Genomic DNA, 27,522 nt, shown 5'->3' with positions numbered 1-27,522 from the left:
TGAGGTCTGCAGATGCTAATGCAGTATGAAAAAACAGCTTGTGGCACTCAGTTCTGAGCTGTACTTTGATCTCCTCTTTATTTACATTTAATTATGCATTAATAAATACAGGATCATCTATAGTATGCTGCAATGAAGATCCAAGTGAATTGTTCACTAGCATCTGAAGATGTGGGTGGTTAACATTTCCCAGTCAGTGCTTGTGAAGCTGGGTATTTACCTGCACACTTAGATAAGGGAGGCATATTGCCCATTACTATATGAAAAGTCTTTACGTGTTAATTTTACAACTTGAGAAGCAGGCCTTCGAGGGAACTGTGACTAAATGTTTGTGAAGAACAGCATGCACTCCGCTCAAATTTGGCTCAGTTCAGTTTGAGTGTGGTGGTGTGGGCTGGGAGCAATGAGAGGCTTTTCTGTTGTCACAGTAGCAACTTGAGCGCAGTATGAGGCAGTAGCAATGTTTAGCCACCTCTGTTTAGCAAAATGCTGAGCTTAGCCCCATCCAGTCCTGCAAAATGACTGCTGCAAGTCTTCTAAGGAAAGCACTGATTAGGAGGACTCTTCTTTATGATTTGACATCCCAAGAACCTTACTTCGAGTCATTATTTATTTCTACCTTGACTATTTCATTAATTTTATAAAGATTTGCTGCCTTGAAAACCTGTAAATAGGAGGATTATGGATAATGGGAAAATAATTGCATGCTTTACTTGATAGTCACGAAGGTAAATGAACTGAATGCACAGGCTACCAAGCACTTAAAACACAGGTTTGGATTTTTCAGCTTGTATTTGTTAATGTCAATAGCAAGAAAAGGCTCAAAACTAGCTCTGGGGAAGCAAAGATGACATAAAATCACCTCATTTTAGTGAAGAGCACAACTAATGAAAGTCATTCTCTGTTGCTATGTTGTTTTGTTAGTAAGCTTTCTATCCATACAACAATTCATTTATTTTCTGCTTTCAATTATCTTGTTAACTTGTGGTTTCCTTTAATAGATATTCCTGTCTTCCTCAGCCAGGTTATTTGCACTTCTTTGAGGTCTCCCACTGCTCAGTGCTTATACTGTTCCTCATAAACCTCCTAAAACAGAATGCCCTTTTCTGTTTGGCTTTAATAGGCGATGCCAATTGCACTTTTTTTTTGCCTTCTGTTTCATAAATACATCCCATTTTACTGAAGGTTTCCTGCAATGAAAACTCAGGCCATGGTCTCAGTGAATGCTGTATTTCTCACAGGCTGATTGTGTTTGTTTATTTGACTGTAGTAAGTTTGTGAGTCTAAATCACCACAGTCTACCTCAATGTACAAATTGATAATATTGAAACAAAGTCATATAGCATAAGATTAAGTAAGGAAAGGAAAAAAGAAAGAAAATTATGAAATGTTGCCTGCTTGCACCCTGTGCATTTACGTGATCCAAAATTAAGCCTACCTTAGACCTTCACAATGCATTTTTATTGAAGATATGAACTGCCACAAAGATATGGCTGCTCTTATTCTTTTTTATTTTTACTGATTCTGAATTTGATAATCATCCATGACAATCCCAAATGTTTTTCTGATACTTTAGAGCCATTGTAAATAATAGAGCATAATAGAAAATAGAGCTGTGGTCCACAGCAAACTGTGTTATCATACTGAAGATGTATGTGCTGCTTTGCTTAAAACAGAAATCTAACCCATGCTTCCGTCCAGTGTATCCTCTGACCCTTTCATGAGCAATTTCTCTGTGTCTGTGAAGGAAGAACAAAGTGATTGTTCTTCATTTGAGTTTACTTTTTTTATGCTTATAAATGTGCACTTAGTTGCTGTAGTAGGGCCTTCAGTGACTGAGCAGATTGACAAGGACTGTATTGGAAGGATTTCCTTTACTTTAGACAGCATGTGTTTTTGTGGCAATTTCTGCCCCTCATTTTTCGGAACAAACTAGGAGGAGAAACGTAAGGAGATGCAGACATATCATTGACAAATATATTTTCAAATTAAACTTGGATATCTAAAAGTTTGAGGACATTTCCTTGTGCAGACCTATAGCTAAATCTTACTACTTAAAGCTCACAGGAATAAGCTATTCCCTGAACCTTACCATAAGCCATATTCCTGAGATTTGCATCTCTTTTCAGAGAAGATTTATATGACATTTGGAACTTTTTTAAAACTTTGGAGTATTATCTGACTTTTGGGTTGGAACAAGTTGAGAATAATGAGTCTTGATTTTTTCTTTCCCAGCTCTTGCATTGACTTGTGGTTTGACCTTGAGCAAATGACTTGAGCACGTTTTAGGTGTTTTCTCTGATCTGGTGCTCTTGGGCTGCTGTTTGCTCATTTATTTACCTAGCGAATCCATACATTGTCTCTTTAGGTATAACTTCTGAAAGGAAATGAAAAGGAAACCACTGCTGTTTAACGCCTTTAGTAACCAAACCGCATCAAACTCCCCCACCATTATTTTTAAAACGCTGCTTTAAACCATATGCCTGAGTTATATCATCTCTAGAAGTTGGAAAAAAATGCAGATAATAAATTGCTCATGGTTCAAAAATGAAAAAATATCACTGCTAAAATTTATTTTAGGATTTCTGGCTGCTCTGCATAACTCGGAATCTTTGCATTTTCATGAATGACAAATCTATCTTCCATTTTGCCTCCTACGAAAGAGAAAACTTTGGCATGCTCAAGTATGCCTTTAAGGCAATGCTGCCACTGGGATCTCACATTAACATAATGATAAATGTGCTGTGTATTGCTTGAAAATGCTATGTGCCAATGTGTCAGAATATGTTTTCCCTGCACACCTCTCGATTAGCATCTTATTTACATATTGGCACAAAAAGGTTTCTGAGATAAAATAAAGTATGTTTTAATATGTTCTTCTCTAAGGCTACAGTGCTAGTTCCAAAAGCAGTTATTTACTGGTGTGTCTCTCAGAGGCAGAGGGGATGAACTATGCTTCTTGAAGTACTGGACCCATATGTATTTCAGCAAACAGCAGTAGTAGTGGTACATTTTCCCATTTTATTCGGGTGTTGTAATTATTATGTCATTTGGGCTCGGTGCATACCTTGGAATAAAGAATTTCCTCCTACTCCCTGATTTGCCACAGGAAGTTTAGCTTTAGTAACGGCAAGATCAGACTTAGTAAATGACAAAATAATTGATTCTCACCTAGGTTATTGTTGTTTTTATCCTTGTTGGCTACCAAGCATAAAAATGAAGAAGAAAATATTGGAAACTTCTAATGTAATAAAATAATTGTGCCACTTTCTTTCTTTTTCTTTTTTTTTCTTTTTTTTTGGGGGGGGGGGTCATAGTATTCAGTTACTTTTTAAAATCATTTCCACAGATTATCTCATCAGAATGGCTTTTCAGTATCTCACACTATTCAGAAGCTCTGTTTCCTATGTGTCTATTTCAGCTGTAGGAAGCATAAAAATGTATGTGGTAAAAAACAAACAAACAAACAAAAAACTGTGCTGAAATTTAGGTTTCTGTTAATGAAATTTATATTCCTTTCATGTAAATTAAAGACACTCTCAACATTGTAATTTATACTTTTGCTGTGCTTATAAATACTTTTATAAGATCTCCTTCAGCACTGTAGGGATGTATGAATGCATCACAAAAACACTCTATCTTACTCAGCTTACAGTCAAAATACATTTCAAGACACAGTGTAGAGATAATATAAATAAGTAGGAACCTGAAAAAAAATAAAATAAAAATTAGCCGAACTAATGGTGAGAATAATAGATACCTCATTAGCAGACTAAGCATCTTTGTAGCATCATGGAAAAAAAAAAAAGTATATTTTCACATCTAATGATAGATGTGGAAGGAGCTATTGAAAGTAGCTTTCGGTAAGATAGACATTATTTTCAGGAAGATGCTGCCTATATCAGATATCTTCTGTTCAAACTTGTAAAAAGAATGTTGTAGTCTTTGAGAAGCTAAGTGATCAGAGCAAGTGAGCACATTAGTCATATAGAGAAGTAAAAAAAACCCTGCATTTTAGAGTTGTTGTCAGGGAGTATGGACATAAAAAAAACAAAGCCCCACCTACCTTCTCTGAAGTAGGCATAGTTTGGATGCTGCATGTGGAGGTTACAGAGTAGAGAAGAGCAAGGGGGGAAGGAGGGAGTTATTGGTTACCACCTTCTGGAAGGGGCAAAGCAGAAGCCAAAGAGAAAGATTTGATATTCTAATTTCTTCTTTCTGAGCTGGAGAGAAAAGAAAAAGATGGATCAAGGGGACAGCTAAAATTGCAGTTTACAGGAAAGAGTTTGAGAATAGAGATACAAGTTTATGAAGCATTAAAATAAAACTGGTAGATAATTTGTGTTTTCATTGACTTTTACAAATGGCTCTGAGCAAAGTGTTGGTTCAGGATACGATAAAGATTATTTTGAATGTTACAATATAATGCACAGTAAACTAATATCCCCTCAAGCACTGAATGTAAATAGAGTTGTTGGTATTATATTTCAGGAGGTTATGTTATTTTAATCAGCTCTAGAGAGGACTATCTCTGGAAAGTGCTGCTCTGATGTTGAATGCTACTGGCTCCTACTGGTGATTGCGATGTCTGAAACAAGAATAGCGCAGTTCAGAAAATCTGGAAGACTGCCAGATCCAGCTGAATTCAGTGGATCATATTCTACTGTTTTTACACATGAGCAGCTGTGTTGACTTCATTAGGGTCTCATGTGTATAACAGAATACTTTCTTCTAATATGATTATATCGGGATATTGGAATTCAGCTGTATCTAATTTATCATTGCATTATATCAGTTATATCAGACTGCATCATACCTGTCAATAGCATTTCAAAATTTAAAAAAGTGATAATGCCTGTAAAGAAAACAACTTTAGAAGACAGCTGATGACTTTGGAAATGATAGATTAAACAGATGAAAGAAGTGCAAAACTGACAAATATGTCAAAGCTATGACCAGACAGTGAGGCTTAACATCTATGCTGCCCTCTCACTGATGGCCTGACTTAACAGCATGCTGAAGAATTTAAAAGGTAGTCATAGCTGAAACATGGTCATTGCAGACTGCAGGTGGGATTTTTGAAGCACAGGTGGAGCACAGTCCCCAGTCCTTGTTGGGTGGGCCAACACTTTTTTTCTGAAATGATGCTCTGAAGCTGAAGCTCTGGTGTATGTTTTTAGCCATGGAGATGTGTCTTCTACCTTGTGTTGTGCTTTTATAGTTTTTGTGCAAGCTAACTCTAGACAACCAGTCTACATAGATGGATTCACATCTTGTATCAATAACAGAGCTGAGAACACAACTTCAAGGAGCTCTTGCAAGAGCTGTTTTAAATTGATTATTGTGCTGTTCAGAGGCTCTAGTTACATAGCGCTCATTAGTGACAACTGAGGCACTGAATAAAACAGACCTGTCAGACTTCCTGCCTTTGAAAAGACAGATAAATTAGTCTGGGCAGAGTGCCATGCTAGTCTGGTTATATTACTTGGAGTACTTGAACTAGCTCAGAGAGAGCTAGCTTGGGTATCCCTTCACATGATGACATTATGCTGTCCAGATGTACCCCTCATGCAGACAAGCAGCTAATAACACCTTGAATTGCCCTTGCTTGTTCTGCTTCAGTTAAAACATTCAGGTACCTCCAAACAATAGGCGAAAACTGTTATATTTTGCATTATTATTATTATTATTATTATTATTATTATTATTGGTGGCTGTGCTCTAGAGAAGGCCAATGATGCTAACCTACTGCAGTGGAAATGATGGGTGGCCTTTCCAGCTGGCATCACAGTCATTTGGTCAGGTTCTTCCTGAGGTATCCTTGTCAGCTAGTGCAGAACATGACATCGAGGGGGCACTGAAAGGGCAGTCTTGCTGCTCTCTCTTTCTATGCCAGATTCCAGCTGAACCCAGAATGGAACCATCACAATTAAGCTGATGAAGATCTAGGACATGTTTTACTTGCATTTCCAATGAGCGTACCTCTAGAAGTTGTATAAAAATATTAAAAATAGTTTATTCATAGATTTCTGATCTAGTTATAAAATGTACATATTACTTCACCAAGACAACTCTAAAATAACCAAATGAAATTTGTAACAGAAATATGATTTATCAGAAACTTCTGAGTTTCTCAGAGATGGTCTTTCCTACCCACCTATGCTTGATTATATATTTCTCCCATCTTCTATGTCAAGATACAATATTTCACAGTAAAATCTTTCTCCCTCTCTCTCTCTCTCTCTCTCTCTCTCTCTCTCTCTCTTTTTTTTTTCCTCCTAAAATGTGAGTGAAAAAAAGAACCAGAGAGAAGGAGACACTTCCTAGTAACTTGAGAATGGACCAGTGATTTGGATTATCACAAGTCTGTACCAAGGCAGATAAGTACCAGCTACTTTATACATGGCAGAACATCCCCAGAAGGAGAGATCTGCCCCCTCTCAGAAGAGTATTCTCACAGAAGGTAGACCTAGAAAGTCTAGTATCTGAGAAGTAGTAAGAGAACTTGAAAATCATCTTCCCCAGTAAGTGCTTTTCCTATGCACCTGTTTGGGCTGGCTAAGGTCAAATTTGAGGCATGTTGATGAGTTGGCATTCTCTGACACGAATGATCATTTTAGGAAATATCTCAGTATAGAGGAAATACAACAACATCATCCAGCAGCCTCTCACTCTTGATATTTATGTACACTGTTATACACATATACAAATAACTAGAAAATAGATGAAGTATGGGTAAAACTGACATTAGGTATTCCTGCATCTCTGGTTAATCTGGCCCTCTATCTTGCTGATAATAAGTAAAGTAAGCTTAGGGGCTTCCGGTAGACAGTGATGTAACAGAATAAACTGTCATATTAAAAAGCCTTAATTGTTTAGTTTGGAGATATAGCTGGGTAAGTTTAGAAGCCTAGGCAATTTCCCACAAGAGCCCTTAACCATGTCCTAAGCAGCTGTTGTGTGTGGATGGGATGAAGGGGCTTTGAGATCTCATGCCAGGCTACTGCAGCATCTCACAACAATATTCACCCAGATAGGAGCCAAAATTTAACTCTCAGCTAAAACAGACTTTCTCTACCACTCCTAATGGCTCAGTGGAGATTTGCTAGACTCGTACCAAATGCTGCTAAATAAAATTTTCCACTTCAGCAACTAATTCAACCAGAGGGAATTCTGACTACAGTACAATTGAAACTATTCTTGCTCAGAAAATAGAAATCATTGATTCCCCTGCATTTGTGAAGGCACTGTTCTTCATCTTGTCCAATGGTCTGTGCTCTGAAGAATCCTTCCTCACTGCTACTAAATAAGTCAGTGTTGCAAAAGCATCAAGCAGGGAATGCGTTATTATTATAACCAGTCTGTCAGATGCAATTGTTAGCAACTAAGATTCCCTATTAAAATAATATCATATGCATTCATCTAGAGATTGGGAGTTCACTAGTCAGTTTTCAAGGTATTCTTAGCAAGCAGTACTCTCCCTTTTATGATTAATACAAATAAAGAAAAAAAAATGTAATGGAGGAAAAAAAACCTTAAGTGTAGCTAGTAAAAACACTTTGCAATACATCATTGAAAGAAAAAAGAAAACTAACCCTCTGTTTCAGAACAAATTAGTGAGCTACATTTGTTCCTCACACTCCATCGCAAATATTCAATAAAAATTTGCTCCTCTATCACTATGCTGATGCTTTCTCCCTTCCAGAAAAGCCTGGTATGTTTTACAGGACAGCACAACCCCAAAATGAAGGCATCTCTCCAACTCCTGGTCCTATTCTGTTCCCTCATGGCAGCTACAGGTACTTTAGGTAGGAGGGCTCCAAAATATTTTACTTAGCTTCCATGTTGTGATGCTACAAAGGCCACTCCAAAAAAATAATGCTTCCTATTTTATTATGTTGGCCTATGATGCCAGGATGTTGTTGATATGGCAGTAGAGGCTGAACCTTCCCACCAGTATTCCCTTACATTTTGTTGCTGTGTGACAGATGGCAGCAGAGGGGCAGTCTGGTATCTGACATGGAAGTGTGTTTGAAGCAAAAATGTGTCAATGAATTCCTCCATGTAGAAAAAATGGCACCCACAGACATTCATTGATGCTTGCTGAATGTTTATGGAGAGCAAACAGTGGATGTGAGCAGAGTGAGGCAGTGGGCAGTGCGTTTCAGCAGGAGTGACAGTGGGTCACCTCCATTTGTGTAGATTTTTATGAGTGCATGCAGACTCTTGTTCATAGCTGGTGAAACTATAGCTAATGGTGACAGTGTTGAAAAAGAGTGTTTTGTAGCTGAGAATTTGCTCTGTCAAATAATGTTACTGTGCTGTCTGTGTCTGTTGCGGTTTCTATGGAAATAAATAGGAGGCATTACTTTTTAAAGCAGTTTATGTATCTGCAACATGTTTGGCTGGGAAATTCTCAGTATCACCTCTTGGATAAATTCAGCAAGCTGAGTCTAAGGCTTTCATAAAGTAAGTTATTATTTGTATTGACTTTTTTATTTATATCACTGAGAAATTCTGAATAGAAGGCTGACCAACAGAGCTAAAATCCCCCACGGCCACCAAAAGTTGAGCAGCTCTTCCATATCAGTTTATCTGGCACTGGGCGCAACAGTTCATGTACCTAAAATAGCTGTGACCATCTCTTCTTTCTTTCAACTTAGCAAGGGGCAAACACCTTCTCAGAAACTTACATTATTATTTTATTTACGTTACAGCCCTACCTATGGCCTTAGGTTCAAATCAGAAGTAAGTCATTGTTGTGAAAACCATTATCTAAACATGTAAAAATACAGTGTTCCACTGTAAAGAGCCTGTATCCTAGGGGGTGTGACGTTCAGAAAGAGAGCAGAGAAGACTGGAGTTATTTATTATGCATAGTATATTCATTTACAATTTTTCTGTTCATTATAAATACACAGAAAAGTGTTGAAACACCCTATCTGTGCCTTAAAATGTTAGACAGGGCCTTAAGACACTGTCTAGAAGTGTCTCCTCCTAGAAGAAGAGGAGATTTCAGTGACAACTGTAGGGACACTGTGAACTGGAGAGGCTGTGAAGGCTGAAAAAGGCTAGGGTCTTCATGTGGGATGCTGGGAAATTTGCCAAGACTAATGCCTTCACTAGGTAGAGATGGTGGCTGGTAATTGCTCACTGCTCTCCTCTGCATGCAGAATATTTCTGACAGACTTTAGAAATAATTTGGAAGTAGATATGACCTGGAAAATCTTAGCCTTCCTCAAAATATTCAGAAAAGAGTTCAGATTTGAAGAGCTTGCCCAAAGGAAAACCTCAGAGCTCCTGTGTCTAGCTTCTGTCTGGTAACATACATATAATTTTTTAGTTTGGTTTCAAATAATGTGCTGTTCTTACAGAAAGGATTTCAGTACAAAGACAGAGATGATCCAGATATTACAGCCTGATACCCTCCCTTCTGCAAGGAGGCTTTTTTTCTTTTTTTCACTAGGGAGGCAGATGCCTAACACAGGTACATAACAAAAATAATGCCAGAGCTGCAGTTCAAAAATGCCATAACACTTTCAAGATAGGTGTCTTACTGTGTGCGTGAAATTACTGATGTACCTGTTTGGTTTGTACAGTAATTGGTGGAAACTGCAGAGTGCAAGATAGAACAAGAGACAAGCAAAGAGATTAGAAAAACATAATGTACAAAGGTCCCATTTCATTGTCACTGTCACGCAGGTGTTATGCTGGATGGTGTTCTATGTTATACTGAACACCATGCAGTGTATCTAAACATTGTTATCTACCCTATTAGTTTAAACAATGGTTCAGTGCAAGCCTTAAAAGTGATAACCTACACTGAAGTCAAGGGTCTTTTAGTTTTAAATCTATTTACTCCCAGCAATGCTCATTTTACCTCCTAGTAGCAAATACTTTCAGCCTCAGAAGAGCTGCAGCCATCTCTAAGTGGCAGAAATTGTAAGCGTTGTTGTAAATGAAGCATGGGATACGCTGTCAATACAAGCTGTCCAAAACATAATGAGAATATTTAAATATTTTATGATTTTTTCCAATGTTCTATCAGACTGAACACTGGAATAAGGCGTAAGCGAGAATAACTTACCAGATGAATAACATAATGAATGTCTTTCATAAAAATGAATATTTAAACAGTGTAGTTAGTTGTATTATAATTGTTCAACCTCAACAAGATACCATGATTTTTCACTATTCTTTTCTCCAATATAATTCTATTCTCAATATTACATACATAAACTGTAGTGAATAAGAGTCTATCAGGCATGGCATCAGCTCTTAGATGCATCTCTTTGGATGGCTGTGATGTTTGATCCAACATGATTTTGTGGATACAATATATGTGCATTTTAATGCCAAACCCAGAGAAACTGCTAGTAAAACTCCTACTGCCTTGAGTGGAAATTGGCTTTTATGCCCCCAAGGAATACTCTTTCAGGAGCTTAATATTGCTGTTAGCCTGCCTTGGTGAGTATCGTACCATATACAAGATTTTGCATGCTAAATGAACAGAGCAGCATAATACACTCTTGAAACTGTTGAGCCAAATTTACTGAGAGGAAAATATCAGTAGGCTATTCCAGCATGAAGCTGTACATGCATAGTCTTTCATGCTCCTGCACTGTTACGCTACGGAAAAAAAAAAAAATTAGTGGACATTCACTGAGTGTGGATGGGCAGGTTCATGCCCACACATGCATGTAACAGATAAACTTCTGCTTCTATTTCAATGGGAATCTAAACTTCTATTTCAATGGGAACCAACTAGAGAATTAAATCAGTATGTAAGGTGATCTGGGGACATTTAGTAGCAAATTTAGATACCAAGTCTTTCTTTTCAAGAATCAGCTGCCTTCATATTAGGACTTTAGGACTAGAGGGAATGGCTTCAAGCTGCACCAGGGAAGATTCAGGCTGGACGTTAGGAAATACTGCTTCTCTGAAGGGACGGTCAGGTGCTGGAATGGGCTGCCCAGAGAGGTGGTGGAGTCACCAAGCCTGGTGGTGTTCAAAGAGCGTTTGGATGTTGTGTTGAGGGACATGGTTTAGCGGGAACCATTGGTGAAAGGAGAATGGTTGGACTGGATGATCCTGTGGGTCTTTTCCAACCTTAGCGATTCTATGATTCTATGATATTCAGCAGGATTTCTGTAGCATTTGCATAAAATAGCAACATATTTGTTCTTCTAGACTATTGCAATGACTGTCTTTTCAGGATCACCTTGGTTTCACCTGTAGAAGACAGCTCTGAAATCTGTGTCTATGCATCTAGGTGTGAATCTTCCTGCATGTGTGAAGGATATCAACATGCAATATCTTTCTTTTAATGTGTGCATGACTGAAGGAGTAGCTATAGAGGAATGACCCTAAAACACTGTTTTTCTGTGCCTTTGGCTCCTCCTGTTCCTTCCTCCTCAAAAGGGAAAAATCAAAACTATTATTATTACTATTGTCAAGTATACTATGAGATTAAGGCTGAGAGGAGACCTTATTGCAGCCTTTCAGTATTTAAAAAGGGATTATATGAAGGAGGGGAGTAAACTTTTTACAAAGGTAAACTGATAGGCCAAGGTAGAATCGTTTTAAGCTCAAGGATGGAAGGTTTAGATTGGATGTCATGGGGAAGTTCTTTATAGAGAGATTGGTGAGGTGCTGGACAGGCTGCTCAGAGAGGCTGTGGATGTTCCATGCCTGGAGGTGTTTAAGACCAGGATGTATGGGGCCCTTGGCAACCTGGTCTACTACCAGATCTGGAGATTGGTGGCCCTGCCTGCGGCAGGGGGGCTGGAACTTCATGCTCCTTGGGGTCCCTTCCAACCCAGGCCATTCTATAATTCTAGGATTTAATATTTTGGATGCAGAGATACACTGGACACTATTTGTCCATTGTTTGTCACCAATGCATGTTGAGGGAGAGGGTGATAATAAATGTAGAATGAATTTCAATGAAGATATGTTTTAGCTTCATTTTATTTGGATGGAATAACTTCAGTAACTTTTTAGAAGTAAGGTAAAGCAGAATTTTAGTGGGTAGGTGGTTTGGAGCAGCAGTTTGGCAGGAACTAATTTTGAACAAATTCTACTGCACTAGAATCATGTTTCTTATTATCAAAATTTCTCTTGCTTTTCTACATTTTCAAGAATTCAATGTAACTTAAGGGATTACAGTTTTGTTCTGTGTTTGCACAGGAATTTCTTATTTGGTGAAGATAGCGATAGTCAGGAAGAGGAACACACAAGTGAAACATTTAAATTAACTGAAACATTTGAAAATATGTAAGCCTGTTAGTTAAGACAAAAAAAAATTAAAAAAAATCCCTGAAGTCTATCAGTTTAGGATTTTCTTCTTGGAAGATTTTTATTTTAATGAAATCTCTGCAAGCTACTACTAATCCATAGTACTGAACAGGGCATTTTATTTCATTTAATTGATTTTCTTTATTGAAGCCAAGTTGATTAAAGATTGAAAGTCATCTATTGTGCATGTGTAAATACCTTAAGAATCCTTTTTATTATGCAGAGATTAGCTTATTAACAAATTCAGACTACAAAATGATATGGCAGTTTGAGATGTGATTCACTTATTTGCATAATGACTAATCACCTGAGCATGTCTTTACTTCAGACTATTTACCAAAAAATGGGTAGGATTATTAGCATGTTTGTCTGCATTTATAGCACTTCTACTGCCATAGTTACGTATTGGTTGGCTTAACTTATTCATGACTGAAGAACAGGGCAATGCTATTGATGTAGCCAGTGGCAAAGCTAGGTGTGGGGGCATCAGAGGAATTTAAGCTAGGCCTCACTTTTCTAATTTTTCTTTATTAACTCATGCTTAGCCAATGCTCTCCATATGTTGTCACTGGTGCTGCACTGAAAAATGCAGCATCAAAAAATCTTTAGGCCCCTGGAAGACATGAGGAATGTTACATGAAGTCAGCCAAGGAGTATTTATATGTAATATTTATATATTCTTTGGCTTCTCCATAAATTTCATGGTATGTTCCTGCAAAGTGTTCAGAGCCTCTCAGCTCCCTGTGGCTCCAGTGAATGATGAGATTTTTCTCAGCTCTGGGAAGGATTATGGCCATGTGGCCCTGCAGTCAGGACAACTCTCTGCTTCACTAATAAATTTAATTGCCCCCAAACAGTTTTTTTCTCTGCCGCGGATACAGTCTCTTAAATGCACATAACAGCAGGCAGCGTGAAAAGCCTTTTTTCCTCCCATGCATTAGGAGTGACTGAGTAACTTATGAGGGAGAGAATGAAGTATTGCCATATGTGAATAGTGAAGAGATATACTGAAAAAAGCAAGAGTGACTTTGGGGACAGATTAAAAGAGATGTGTGATAATTGATACCAAGACAGAAGAGAGGGGTGGAGAGGTAAAGGACATCACAGACTTTCCTTATAGATAGTTAAGGGAAACTGAAGTAAATGATCAAAGTTGCTAACAGATGAGAAAAAAAAAAACCATCTTCCCCCAGCTGGAGGACATTACATAGACAGCTGCCGAACTCTCTGTAGGTAGGACACCTAGCATGAATGAAGGACAGCTGCAGCAATTACAAAATGAACTTATGATTAATTTATGAAGTTGAATATGTTATTCCCTGAGCAAAATATATGATTTAAACCTCACCTTGAGTATATTATAAGCAAACACACTCAATTTTAGCTAAGGACCTTCTTGCTCTATTATTTTTATTTTTTCCGTGGTATATGTTATTTCATATGTAGCTCAAACACTTCTGACAGCTGGAGAGTATGGTAAGTATATGCAATAGTTAATTGTTTTTAGATATGTTAGTTATTTATTTCCTTGTGCAGATCAAGTTAGAAGTCACTGCATAGTAGAAATAATTTTTGGTGAATTTAAATACTGTAAATCTGATTCTTCTATCTAAATTCTTACAAGAGGGTGTAATCTTGGACTTGTAATAACTACTTTTACCTTCCAATGTCTTTCAGTTTGGGTTTCACTGAACAGTTCTTACTGCCTAGTCCTGTTAGCAATAACTTCAATAACTAAACTTTAAATCTATACTAATAAAGTTGTACTTTCATGTCAAATAATGATGTTATTTCATGAAATAATTGAGTTTTTAAAAGCATTACACAAGAAGTGCCTTAATTATTTACAATTTCTATGTGATTTATTTTTATAGATATTTGTACTCATTATACTGAATCAAACACTCAGCAAAAGTAAAATGCTATAGGTTCAAGGAAGCTACGGAGGTAAATCTATTTGAACCAATTAAGGACCTAGCTTTTGTTTCTGTGTTTAACATCATTTACTTTGCAAGTATACATCAGCCAACTTTTGGCCATGTATCACAGTTAGCTAGTTAGAAGTGTTCTTTTGGATTTATTTTATTTTTGTGTCAAAGACCCCTGATGTGAAAGAGAAAATGAACTAATGAATTATTCTTGTACTGGACCTTATTAAGAAGAATATTTCTTGATGCTGTTTTCTGATTTTCTAATACGGTCTCCAGAATTTCTCTAACTATTAGAGGATGATGTCAGTATTTTCACAGTGCAAGGCTGATGTGCTTTTACAGATTTATTCTCAACAACTACAATTTTGCAGCAGAGGTAGTTTATTTTCTTCCTTTAGGTTTTGTATTTACTCAACATCCAGCCTTTTCCCTGCTCAAGTTTGAAATCTCAGGATTTTCTAGCTTCAGTGTCATCTACAGGGCTAGCAGCAACAATGCATGAGGAATACCTTAGCAAACAAACTATAATTAAAAACAAACAAACAAAAAATAACACCAAGCATCAGCATGTGGACAAATCCCAAAACAGTAATTAGTGGAAAGAGACTCCATGGTTATTTTGACATCCATATCCATTAGCAATTAGGGACGAGAAGCTTAAACTTCAACAGATGCCCTGAGAAGAGAGCCTGGGAAATTACTTGAATTTGAGGTTCAGCAACAGGCCACTGTTGTTCTAAATGGTTATCAGTGAGAATTATTAAAAACTGAGCTGCAAGGTACAAATAAACTTGGAATGTTACAAGAGATGCAGAGATCACAGAATCATAGAACGGTTTGGGTTGGAAGGGGGGATGGACTCAATGATTTCATGAGGTCACTTTGAACCCCTACAATTCTTTGATTCTGTGACCTTAAAGATCATCTAATTTCAACCTCCCTCCTGTGGGCAGAGATGCCACCCATCAGATCAGGCAGCCTAGGGCTCCATCCAGCATGGCCCCTCCAGGGAAGGAGCTTCTCTGGGCAACATGTTCCAGTGCGTAACCACCATGTGAGTAAAGAACTTCCTTCTAACATCTAATTTGATTCTCCTTTATTTTGTTTTACAACCATTTCCCCTTGTCCTGTTGCTATCTGCCCATGTAAAAGTTGATCAGGGAAACTGGTGTTCTGGTGTCATGGGTACATTCATGGTCCACCCTCAACAGCTTTCCCAAGCTCATTCATTTTATTTTTGATTCTTAAAACCAGGAGTTAGGCAAGGCACCTTCCATAAGGCATATTATGACCATGTCATTTTACCTGAATGATCAGGTAATAGTAGTACACAGGTGAGGTTTCTGGACGAATATACCTGCTGCATGCTCTGACCATTAAAACAAGTTTTTTGCATGTTTGGCCGTATAATAAATCCTACACTGATTCTTTATGGCCCCATTAAACAGAGAAAATAGGATCAGGTTTGTATTGCATCTGTATAACTTATTTTATACCAGCTTTATTAAGACTGCAGCACCACAACTTCTCACATTTTTGTCTGCTGTCACCTAATCATGCCAATTTTTATAGCTCATAAATTCAAAACAAGAAGCTACTAAACTTTTAGAAAATAAAACTACAAGCAGGCACAAAGCCTTGCACTTACTTTTTCCTAATATTTGTTGCCTAGGTTTTCACTTCAGTTTACAATTCAGGACCATAGAGTCAATCATGTAAATTTCAATATGCAGCCTCCTGTATTACTGTGTGTACAGATCAGTTTAGGCTGTGGTCACCTGGCAGGTGTTCAGTATGCCCCTTGGTGTTTGGGATGGCCACGTTCTATTTCAGAGCCCAAGTTGTGGACCCGATCCACTCCCACCTACAAAGATTCTCAGAGAACTCATTACCTGTCAGCAGCTCTACACATTTTGTTTCTTCTGGTCATATGGAAGAAATGCTCATGGAGATTTGATGTTACAGGGCTGGTTGCTGGAGTGAGTGAGACCCACTCTCCAGATTCATTTAAACTGGTTACTGTATAGACTTCAGAAGGCAACATAATTTGGCTATTTCTGATCTACAATAGATTGTTACTTGCAACTCTTTTATGCCATTTTCCATTTCCCGAGCCATCTGGCCCCTGTTGCAAGATACCTGCAGATATATTAATAAACCAATCTAATAGAGCTGTACATATTAAATATACAGCAGAAGCAGCTGGTCGGTGTTTGTTGTAAGCTTTCTATTTTTCCCTAATATTTCAGCCACCATAATTTAAAGTCTTGAGCTAGCTCCTTCGAGGAAAAAACAGGTTTTATTTTTCATCTATCTACAAAATAAATAAACTCATCTTTCCTAAATGAAGGCTGTCATTGAAATGGAATTGATAATCACTATAAATGTCATTTTCCTCTGTGGAGCTGAAACCTTAAGTTCAGCCCTGGAACAGCATCGTCAGTTGATCTTATTAAGATATACCCTCCTGACAGCTCTCATATTAATTGCAGCAGATTGCTTGCTGTGTGCTCATTTGTTTGTTTGTTTTCTCAGAACAATTTGAATGACTTCCAGAAAACTTTACTTCCTTTCAGATGCAAGTGAGGTTAGTGAAAAAACAAATAGCTGTTAAAAGATTTCATCTAGATGAATATTAATTCTAATCATGAAGTGAGTCGTCTTTGGGATAGTGCTCATGATTTTCTCAAAGTGGGCCTACAGATGTAGTGCCATAAACCAACAGACAAATAGGAAAATCTGGCTGTACACAGCTAATTAGAATAAACATAGTTTGTTCTACAGACCTTTGTAAGACTTCCCAGCTCTCCAGCTACATGAGAGAGATCAGAAACTAACACTAAAAAACACAGTACTATTCTCAGGGTACACTAAAAAAAAAAAACCACCTGTGAAAAAGAACAAAAAAAAAAAGAATTCACCACGACCACCACAACAAAAACCCAACATGCATACCCTGCAGTGTCCAAGACAGGTTTTCTTTTCAGCTTGACTGAGTGGCTGTTTCAACTTCTCACATTTGATTGCTACTGAACTAATTATACCAGCATTCAACACACAATACAGAAATTAAGCAAAAAGTACAGGTATGGGATCTAATCAAAATATAATCTAATACAAGAGCAGTGTATCACTAACATCAGCAATTAAAGTCTGGAAAGCTAAAGACTGAGTAAATCATTTGTGGTAGTTTGGTGGTGAGGCTGGGAAAAAACAAAAGCTGCCTGTGACAAAGGTAAAAAAGAAACAACAACCCAGCAATAACAGAAACAAACCAAACCTAAAATACTGCCTGAGGCAGGTAACAAGTATATGAAGGCTTTTAAAGCAAACAAACAAGAATCTCCCCTCCCTTTTTAAAACACACTTCTGAAAGTTCAGAGCAAATGCTACTACGGTTTTAAAATCTGACTTCCAGAAGTCTGTGTATCGGTGCTGCACAAAGATACTAGAAAAATTAGAAAACCTTACTCTTTATTGAAGGACATGAAAAATCATAAGGAACTGGTAGATGAGCTGTGGAATAAGTAATGACTCTACGTATCCAAGGATTTCCCTATTTCTCAAAGCCTTCAGTATTAAGGCTTTGAACATTCCCCTAAACTCTAACTTCCAGCAGCTGCCCAGAGAGCTCCAAGTATATGAGAAATATCTTTATCTTTTTGCCACTCACACTCAGTATTTCCTTTATGATCTCCTTTTCCTCTTTTCCAAGCACATTTAAGGTTTATTAAGCCAAACTTTGCATTGTGACGATCAGAAGCAACATACAGCAAAGCATATGTAGACTTAGTACAATACCTTTTGATTTTGGTTGTTGTAATGCTGGCCTGGAAGGTCTGTTGCATAGCCTGCACAGTGCTGGGAGGAAAAGGAGACACTATTCTTTTTTCTAACATTTCTCTGTAGAGACATCAGGCTTAATCTCTATTTCATACAAACATTTTGTGCATGCTTTATTCTGTACAGAAGAAGCCACGGATGGGTGATGAAGAAAGAATACACTCCTCTGTATGGAGATGCTCCTCTTTTATTGCATAGAGTAAGCCCTCAAGAACTCCTCACTACAGATACAGAGATCTGTTGTCTCCCAATCAGCACAGAAAGCATTATTGTTTCACATAGGCAGGGATAAACCCTGAGACTATGGAGTTTGGCTGATGTTGCTTAAGTTCCCAGGGCTTGAACCCTAGAGAGAAGGAGGTACCCTCTGCCTGCCACACTTGCAATATACTCTCCATCAGAGCTGCCCCAGGCAAGAAGTGTCACTGAGAAAGGAAAAAGGAATAGGCCAAAAGGCTGCTGGTGAGAAAAAAATCATTCATCTTTGCTCTCATAGCTAGAGAACTATTGTGGATTTTTTTTTTCGTATTTTCCACACACAGTGGAACTCATTAAAAGTGATTAAGTCATTTTTTTATCTAAATAACACCTAACAAGGTCCTAAAACTGAAAATGGATCCAGTCACTCTAGTGCAACTTTAGAAACCAGTCTGAAAGAACTTATTTCTCCACAGTTATGCTGCTAGAAGTGGCTGCAAACACCTTGCACAGCAATGAACAATTACCTCTGTGTTCTTAATGATGCAGGGGATGTGAACGGACAGGCCATTGGTTGTGCTTGCAGGGTCATGCCACTTAATTAGAAGTGGCCTGTGCTGGGCTGAGACATAAAAAGCAATCAGCTGCTCCATGTGACACATTGCATTTTATAACTGTATTGCTGTGAAATGTTTCAGGGAAGATAAGCAGTATAATTAAGTATCAAACTACAACTGAAACATAACTTGCAATTCTCTTAAGATATATACTTCTATCAAGATAGTCACAGATTAAAGTTTTCTTAAAACTGTAAATGTTTATCAAAACCAAGAAGTCTCCCATGACTTATTATTTATCTATCTCAGCACTTTAACAAGGAAGGCTAAGATCTCATTCTCTCTCTAGTTAGGAAATCAGCAACTTGCCCATCATCGTATTTTTCATGAAAAAATCTTGGAATATACACAAGTGGCTATTTTTGAAAACTATGAACTAATTATATATATTTGTTTCCTTTTCGGGATCTGCCACCACTCAGAAGCCCTTGAAAGTCCTGGCTAAACGCAGTGTTACAAGTAACTTCTAGACATGTGAGTTCAATTTTCAAATATCTTGCTTATCAATTTTGAAGTCTGAATTGTTATTGTCTCCTACAGAGCCATGTGTTATACAGGACTTGCTTTTCTGCTGATAAGGAATACTGTAGGTTTGTTTGCCTCTGATCCAGCACCCAAAACACACTTCACTGGCCTCACAGACTGAAAGTAAACGTCACAGAAAATTCTGATAATCTTTAAACTTCATTTAACTGCTTACTTTTCTTAATTGTCATCATTTTCCTTCACGGGATTACAATGTAAACAGTGCAGTCTCACCCTGCCATCAGATATGCTGTGTTTGTATTGTGAGTACATTTTAAAAGAAATGCATTGTACTGTTTATTTTTGAAACACTAATAAATAGCACTGTGGTAGTACAGTATGCTCTGATTAACATGACAATAGAAAAATGAAGTTACTTAACCTCATTGCAGTGTGTTTAGTCATACTCTGAATAAGGCTGATCAGAAAAAAATCTAATAATAATTTAAAGGGATTAAAAAAGATGCTTCCAGGTTCAAACAGCGCTGAATCTTTGTGGAAAAATAGTGCTGCATGGGATCTAGGTGTTCCACTCTGTCCACAGTGCTAATAACGTTCCCCATACACAGCAGTGCCACAAAGCTCGAAAACCTGAACAGATATGCTATTAAGCTATTTAAACAATGGTTTTCTTTATAAAAACTTTCAGACGCATGCCTGATAAGTATCCTAAGTATAAGGAGTCTATTTATAATCAAGCAAACATAGATCAATCAATGTGCCTTACTTAGACTTGTGCTCAGAAGAAGTGTTGCAAAGCCATGTTATGGCGTAAATCCTCAGAGTTGCCCGTCTGAATCAGCAATTACCTATTCAAGCTTCAAAATGCTCTCACACTGAAAGTTATTCACAATTAGCATTGCAGCTGAAGAAGCTCCTGCATATCTTTTTGTTACTGTGTTTCAGTACATGAAAGACCACTTAACTGTTATCAAAAGAATACATTCTGAAATAAATAGTTTTGTTGTTGTTGTTATTGTTGTTTTTGTATTGTTGTGTTGTTTTTGTATTGTTGTATTGTTTCTGTATGAATACCTGACATACTATGATTGAACACCTTGGAAGAGTTTTTTTCCCCTCATCTCTCTCACTGGAAATGAATCACAGTAAGACAGGCATATGAACATATGTGGATGCCCGTCTGTCTGTCTGTAAGTACAACAGAGGAAATGGTAGCAGCTAGCAAAGGGGAGGAGAGGGGAAGGACATAGACTGTCTCCTGTCCTTTGATTCAAGCCCTGTTCATCCAATGGATCAGTGGTCCACAGTCAGCAGCCGCAGCCAGCACTGCTTGGCAGCACGCGCTCTGCAGGCACTGGCTCAGCAGGGCTTTCTGCACTGCCGCTTTGTCTGGCCACGGTCTGCAGCTTAACACCTCATGGCTCTCCTTCCCTTTACTCTCATTTAAATAACTGGTTTTCTTTCAGACGCAAGCATAAATACAATAAATATATATTCTCTCACAGGCATATTCACTGAATCCCTCCCTTATGGTAGCCTGCTTACTTCAAAGCTTTTAGCCCCATAGACGCAAATAAGACAAAGAGGATTGGGCTCATCTGTCTTTGGTTAAGTTCATTCAGATCAACAGAATAATCCTGCAGTCTAAAACATAGCAGCTGATTTTCAACGCCACTTACACTTGCGATTCTGTAAGGCACAAAAAGCATAGATGCAATGAACAACTTGTCCCTGCTATGAGTGTTTGATACAGTGAGAGAAAAAGAGAGACATAGGCTTGCAATAACAACAGTAGCAATAAAGGAAGGTTTAACCCAAGATTTTCCAGCACTGTGATTCTTGCTTTTGGACAACAGAAAACAAAGTGCAAGAGAGCATTATGCTTGCATTATGCTTGCATTATTCCCCAAGCATTATGCTTGGGGAAAGAGGAAAAGAAATGATGGCAACTATGAGGTTGCTTATTTAGAGCCTCTTAGACCCAGACAACAAGCAAGAAGAAAAGCATGCACAGTTACTGCATAACCTTAAGTGACTGCGTGAGATACAAAGCCGTGGAGAACCAGACGCTGCAGAAGTTGCTGGCTAAACAGGTGCAGGAACCAGTACAACAGCCCAAAAGGAGGAAAGCACATAGGCTTCCAGCTATTCATGCACCCCCCAGCACAAGGCAGGCAGCCATGGCAGGTGCTCAGAAGTGGAGATCTGCTTCAGTAACTACACTAGACTGCTGCAGAGACATACAATTACAGAGATGCAGATTTGACATGCTTACAGTGCCTGTTTTTTCTTACTGGCATTCAGGCAACCAAATTAAAAACAGAGAATGAGCTAAACTCATTCCCGGTCTGTGGATAGCCTTATCCTGATGAGTTCCTGTACAGCACCAAACCTAACGATCTCTCCAGTCTAACCTTGTTTAGTCTTCACAAACAAATACATTTCTTAGAACAGACAAATCCTAAATATATCTGTTATTTCCTTTTTCTGGATAATTTGAGTCATGTGTACCCCCTTTCGCTCAACCTTTGCTCTTCCATTGCAGAAGCTTCTGTAGATACATTTTTAAATCTGGCATGCAATATCCCCGTAAACAGTAGCACGTCCTTATGCTTATCGTAAGTCCCCATATCACATTGTAAAAGAAAACATGAAAGGATCTATTAAATCTGGAAGTAAAACATCATTTTGTTAAGGAATAGTATTGTGTCAGTATCTTGCTTCCTTAGTTGTGGGTAGCATACAAGACATGGTCACACCATTAAAAGCATCGACTCTTCACTGGGGCACCTGAGCTGGCAATTTGCCTTATCTGAGTTCTCAATGACTTTGTGAAGGAAACATCCTTACTCCTCTCTCCCAGCTGCAAAGGGTTCAGAGGCCAAAAACACCTAAGGACACTAATTTAGTGTTTAAAGGCAGGCCAGAGAACTCTTTCTAAAGTTTACATTAGTTGTTTTTTTTTTTTTTTCATTTGACTGCTGTAATCTTAGCTTTTGTGATATATCTCAAGTTTCTGTTATTTTTCACCACAAAGCTTCAACTACATAATCATCACAGCTAAGCTGAAAGTTGGACAGTAGACAGCAGATAAGACTGACCCCAGATAGGGGACAGTTTTTATTGCTGAGCATAAGAAAATATTTCCATGAATTTGGATTCAAGGTGTCTCTTCATCCACAGTAAATACTGGACATTTATTCATTCAATTTGTGAATTTTTAGATTCCTGAAGTTAAATTCTCATACAGCAACCTCTGTGAATTATGATTTCTATCTCTGGTTGGCAAGAGACTCCTGTCTGATGAATAATAACATGGCTTCAGTTATTAATTCCTTGATCATCGCTTAGTTGGTCTACAACCAGACAATATATCCTTAGCAATATAAACTACTTCAACCACATCAAGCTTGTCTTCTGCTTATGGTGGGCTATAAAAATGTGAATCACTATGCCTTGATCTTTATCTAGAATCAATATCTATATAATTACATACATATATACCCCACAAAGTATTTTTTTAATAAAAGCCCTTAAACTTTCCTATGAGAAGACACTCCATTGCCTGGGCTTTATCTCTGAGAAAAGCACATCCTGTAGCAGGGTGTTTAGTCATGTTTCTATATATGCTTTTCCAACACAGCATTAAGAACATAATTTGTAAAATGAAATCCAAATTTCTTTTCAACATTCAGCACCACCAAACTCATGAAGGCTCATGAGCTAAGCCTATAGCATTTGAAAGCTCTCAGATACAGCTTGCAGCAGTGCTAAGGGAAACACAAGAGAGAAGCCCATTTTTTTTTAATATTAAGCATACAAAGCCTGGATCCTTTGATCCTCTAGACAATATATGTTGATGGATTTGCTCCTGCAAATGTCTCTGCTTTATGGAGGTGCAAAGACTAGCACTAGCAGTAGCTCAGTGGGGACTTTTCTTTTGTTCAGACACAAGCAGTATTACTGTCACTATGCAGCTACTTCAAATACATCACCTGTGCTGAGTCAATGGAATGATTTCCATGTTTTTGCACCAAGAAGGTTTTCGGATGGCACTGAATTCAGAACTTACTTATGACATCAAGAAAGTTCACCAGCAATTGCTGATGGCAATTTCCAAGTTTCCAAGTTCCTGCATTCCCAGGAGCCAGCCATTCTTTTATTTTCTCCCTTTGCAAAGCATGAGAGGAAACAGTGTCTTTCCTGGCTTTGCAAATTCACACAAAATAGAATTAAAAGCACATCAATATGCTGCACAAATTTTGGACTCTCTTGAAAAGCTGCACTGATGTCCTGAATCTGGGACTGTGCCAGAGCCACAGACATTATTTGCGCACTTGGAGCACACACATTGCACAACAGCAATTGCAAAAGGGTTACCTGCGCATGGCACAGTAAGCTTTCCTTCCTGGTGCTGTGTCAGCAAGCATGAAGGCTAAGACAACAACAGAAGTGGGAGAGAAGGCCAGTTAACCTGCTCTACAAGTTTTTACCAAAAATTCAGTTTCCAATGGATGAATGGCTGAGGTGATAGGATGCAGCTTTTTCTCCCTGACTGAAAAGCTGTTAGAAGGTCTCTAACCAAACTCTTAAAAACCCCAAACCTATCTGTCTTTGGGAGGACAATCTGCCATATTTGTGAGTATGTCTGTTTACAGAAGAACAAATCATAGGAAAATAGAAAAAGCTGAAATGAAATGGTTAAAATATCTTCTTACTTGAATGTTAGTCCATTATGGCTCCCAATCGTGTTTTTTATTTTTATTTTTGGTATTATTTGGTATTAAAAAAAAAACAAACATCTTTTGAAAGAAGCACACAGTTTGACTGTTTATCATGTATCAATGCTGAAAACCGTAAGTTTCTTTTGATTACTTTGTGAGAAGCAAGTTGAAAATCATTGGAGGAAATCAAATAGCATGTCATAGAGCAGGTTTGTGGATTAAATCCTGTTGGGTCCTTCCAGACCTTTGAGGCATAAAATACATTTTATAAACTGCAGTCTGTGATCTGAAGAGAGTTGCTTACAACTGGTAAAGTACTGTAAAGTAAATCAATCGTGGGCTGACTTATTTTCCTTTTTCCTCCTATAACTTCCATAACTATTAGGAAAACATACAAACTGACCTTTAAAGCCATTCATTTTCCTTTCCACAAAACTTTGAAAGCAATTTTAGTTTGAGAAACAAGAAAACAAGTTTAAAAATCTCAAAGGCTATTGTGAAAAGGGACGGCTGTCCTCCAGCCAGCTCTATTATGCACTAGACAAAGGCATACAGCTTGTTCTGCCGTACCTGCATTGATTCTGCAGCTGGAAAAATATGAAAACACACTTTGAGCAGATGTAAAGAACTCCATGAAGAAAAAAGGATTAAATAAAACTACAACACCTACTATTCTGACTGTAGATGTACTTTAAATTCAAAGTCACCAATACAAATTTTTGAAGTTTAAAAACTAGAAGAAATCAATTAATTATGAAGGTACAGATGGGAAAATCAGGAGTGCTAGAGAACCCACCAGCTAGTGATACTACTTTAAAAGCAATTAGTGCAGCATTCGATAGACAGGACTCTTGAGTCCCATGTTCTCCCCTCCCTTCCCATGTTCTCTACCCGTTTTTTCCTCCTTACTGCAAAGATACAATATGCAAACGGGCAATCAACCAAATGGTGTTGGTTATAAAATGGAAATGCATACACATATATTGTTGTTAATCATTTCTATAACTAAAACCCATCTGTATGCTTGCGTAGCTATCTGGGGCATGGTGATTCCTCAACAGCTAAGCACAGGGGATGAGATCTGTTGGGGAATTCCTAATTTCAGCTGTGGAGTGTGTAGTTGGGGATCTGCTTCCAAGGAAGCAGGGTCACCTCACCGAGGAGGCAGAGAAGTAGATAAAAAAATAGGGTGGGGATATCCAGCACATCAAAGAAACCAGGGTAAAAAACTGAATAAACCAGGGTAAAAATGATCCAACCTGTGATTTGCTTTTTAAATGCCTTTTCTGTACCTGTTGACTATTCTATTAAAAGTTTTTTTCTTATTATTTCACAAGGGATGGAATACCCCTTTGGCCAGTTTAGGTCAGCTCTCCTGGTTCTGTCCTTTCCCAACTCCTTGTGCCACCTCAGCCCCTCTTGCTGTCAGAGCAGTGCAAGAAGCTGAGAAAACGAAATATCCTTGGCAAGTATGCACAGCACTACTCAGCAACTACTAAATCATCAGTGTGTTATCAACATGGCTTTTCTCCCTAAGCCAAGATGTAGCATCATCCCAGACAGTATGAAGAAAAAATCACCCCTGCCCCATCTGAAACCAGGACATGGCCTCTGCTGCATAATGCAAAGGCTGATGGCTCCTGTAATGTGCAGAGTGCTGTTGAAACAGATCTCTGAAGTTGCCTAATCCCTGTCAAGTACATTACACACAAACCACTGCTAGAAAAGACCCTTCTACTTTCACATGTTTAAAACAAAAAAGTAACAAAAATATTTCTGCATCAGAAAACGCATTAATATCTTAAATTAGAGGCTCCCTTCTCCCATCTGCTGCTACAGTCCCAGCCACACCACAAGCTGTACTCCTCATTGGAAAGCCAGAGAGGACAGTGTCACCAAAGGCCATGCTTCTACCACCTGCATGGAGACTGCACCACCACATAGCAGCCAAAAACCTGGCAAAGATCCTTTCCTTTCAAGCTTCCTCTAATAAAAGCACTTTAATTCTTGACTTTTTAATTAGCACATGTTGATGTTCCTGGTTTGTTTCTTCCTCATGCCTTCACCCAAACACATTTCTAAGTCCCCATAGCACAGTTAAGCTTGGAAAAAATGAGTCTACAGCCACCCAAAGCTGCTATACTCTTCAGCAAGCCAGTTCACAGCTTTGATAAAATAATTCTATTTAAGTAAATACTCAAATAATGTGCAAGTGGCAAGAGCAAGTCTTATTACAGTAAAAGAGCACTGCCACTATCAGCCAGTCAGTCTATACTCATATCCATTTAAGAGCTTCCATGGAAATGGATGTCACTATTGAATTAGAGATTTGTAATGATTTATAGTACTTAGCTGTCTTTAGTGACGTTCAGATTATGTTTGAATAAGTGAATATACTGTGTTCCCAAACATCAAGCAAGCCTTTGGGGACCCAGTCTTGCAGAAGGCTAGGGAAGATGAAGAACTTTTCACTCTCAACTCTATCAGACACTTATCTGGAAAAATAAAACTGTGTGCTGGGGCTTTCAATTCAGCTTTATCTAGCCAGACAGGTGGGATCAAAGATTACAGAAGACTGAAGGCAGAATGATCAGTAAGACCAAGGTAACACTAACGAACACAAATATCTTCTGTGAGAAGATATTTTATGCCCATGGGTGCTTAAGAATTAAGAAGAGGTAATTAATCTCTGTATTAACTATCGTTTACAACACAGAGAAGCAGTGGAGTGTCTTGTCAGCAGGCAAATATTTGCAGCCTATAATGGTCTGTAATGCCAGAGGTCTGGTCAGGATTTTTTGGCTACTCTGTCCAGACCACATCAGGAGGCTTTTAAAGTTTTGATCTTACTGGAGCGCTATTTTTTCATTCGGTCTTGTGATGAAAAGCCTCCTTTGGCTGTACCTGCTGTGAAGTTTGATTTGAAATCTGACATGGACTCCTTCCTACAGAGGAACAGGACGAAGCTTTCAACCCTTACAGTCAGTGGGAGGGAATCCAATACCCTGGTCCTACAGCAAAAAAGAGCTGCAAGGCTGTGGGTTTAAGCTGTAAGTTGAAGGTTTTAAACTCTTACTCTGACTAATATGCTACCATCTTTGCAGAAAATAGGAAATAGATTTCAAAAGACTTGGAATAAAAAATGGTACTCTCTTGCTTTAACAACCAGTCTCAGAACATTAAAAACCTTTATATTATTCTTCAACAAAAATAAAAGGTATTAAAAGACAAAGTTACTCTTCTGAACTCATACAAAATTCCTAAGTATGTGACCAGACTTTTAAGATACTTACCCATTTCATACAAGTATCTGATTTTCAAAAATTGTGCAGAAATTCTGGATAATAATAACTTCCTCAACAGCTGAAATAGTTTTCTGATTCAAATAATACAAGAGGGTTGTTTTTCTTTTTTTTTTGTTTGTTT

The 27,522-nt window shown here is 38.1% G+C and overlaps 1 long non-coding RNA gene across 1 annotated transcript in view; it reads left to right on the top strand.

The window, feature by feature from the left end:
- Positions 1–20,321, top strand: part of LOC107053277 — a 147,143-nt gene extending 126,822 nt beyond the window's left edge. Inside the window, exon 5 of the long non-coding RNA XR_001466385.3 lies at positions 19,309–20,321. This is a non-coding gene — a long non-coding RNA (uncharacterized LOC107053277). The remainder of the gene's footprint in view (positions 1–19,308) is intronic.
- Positions 20,322–27,522: the final 7,201 nt, after the last annotated feature.

The sequence above is a fragment of the Gallus gallus genome, chromosome 4 (assembly GCF_016699485.2).
Source record: "Gallus gallus isolate bGalGal1 chromosome 4, bGalGal1.mat.broiler.GRCg7b, whole genome shotgun sequence".
In the NCBI taxonomy this organism is placed as follows: Eukaryota; Metazoa; Chordata; class Aves; order Galliformes; family Phasianidae; genus Gallus; species Gallus gallus.
The sequence above is the reverse complement of the archived record's forward strand: the minus strand, read 5'-3'. Positions and strand labels throughout refer to the sequence as shown.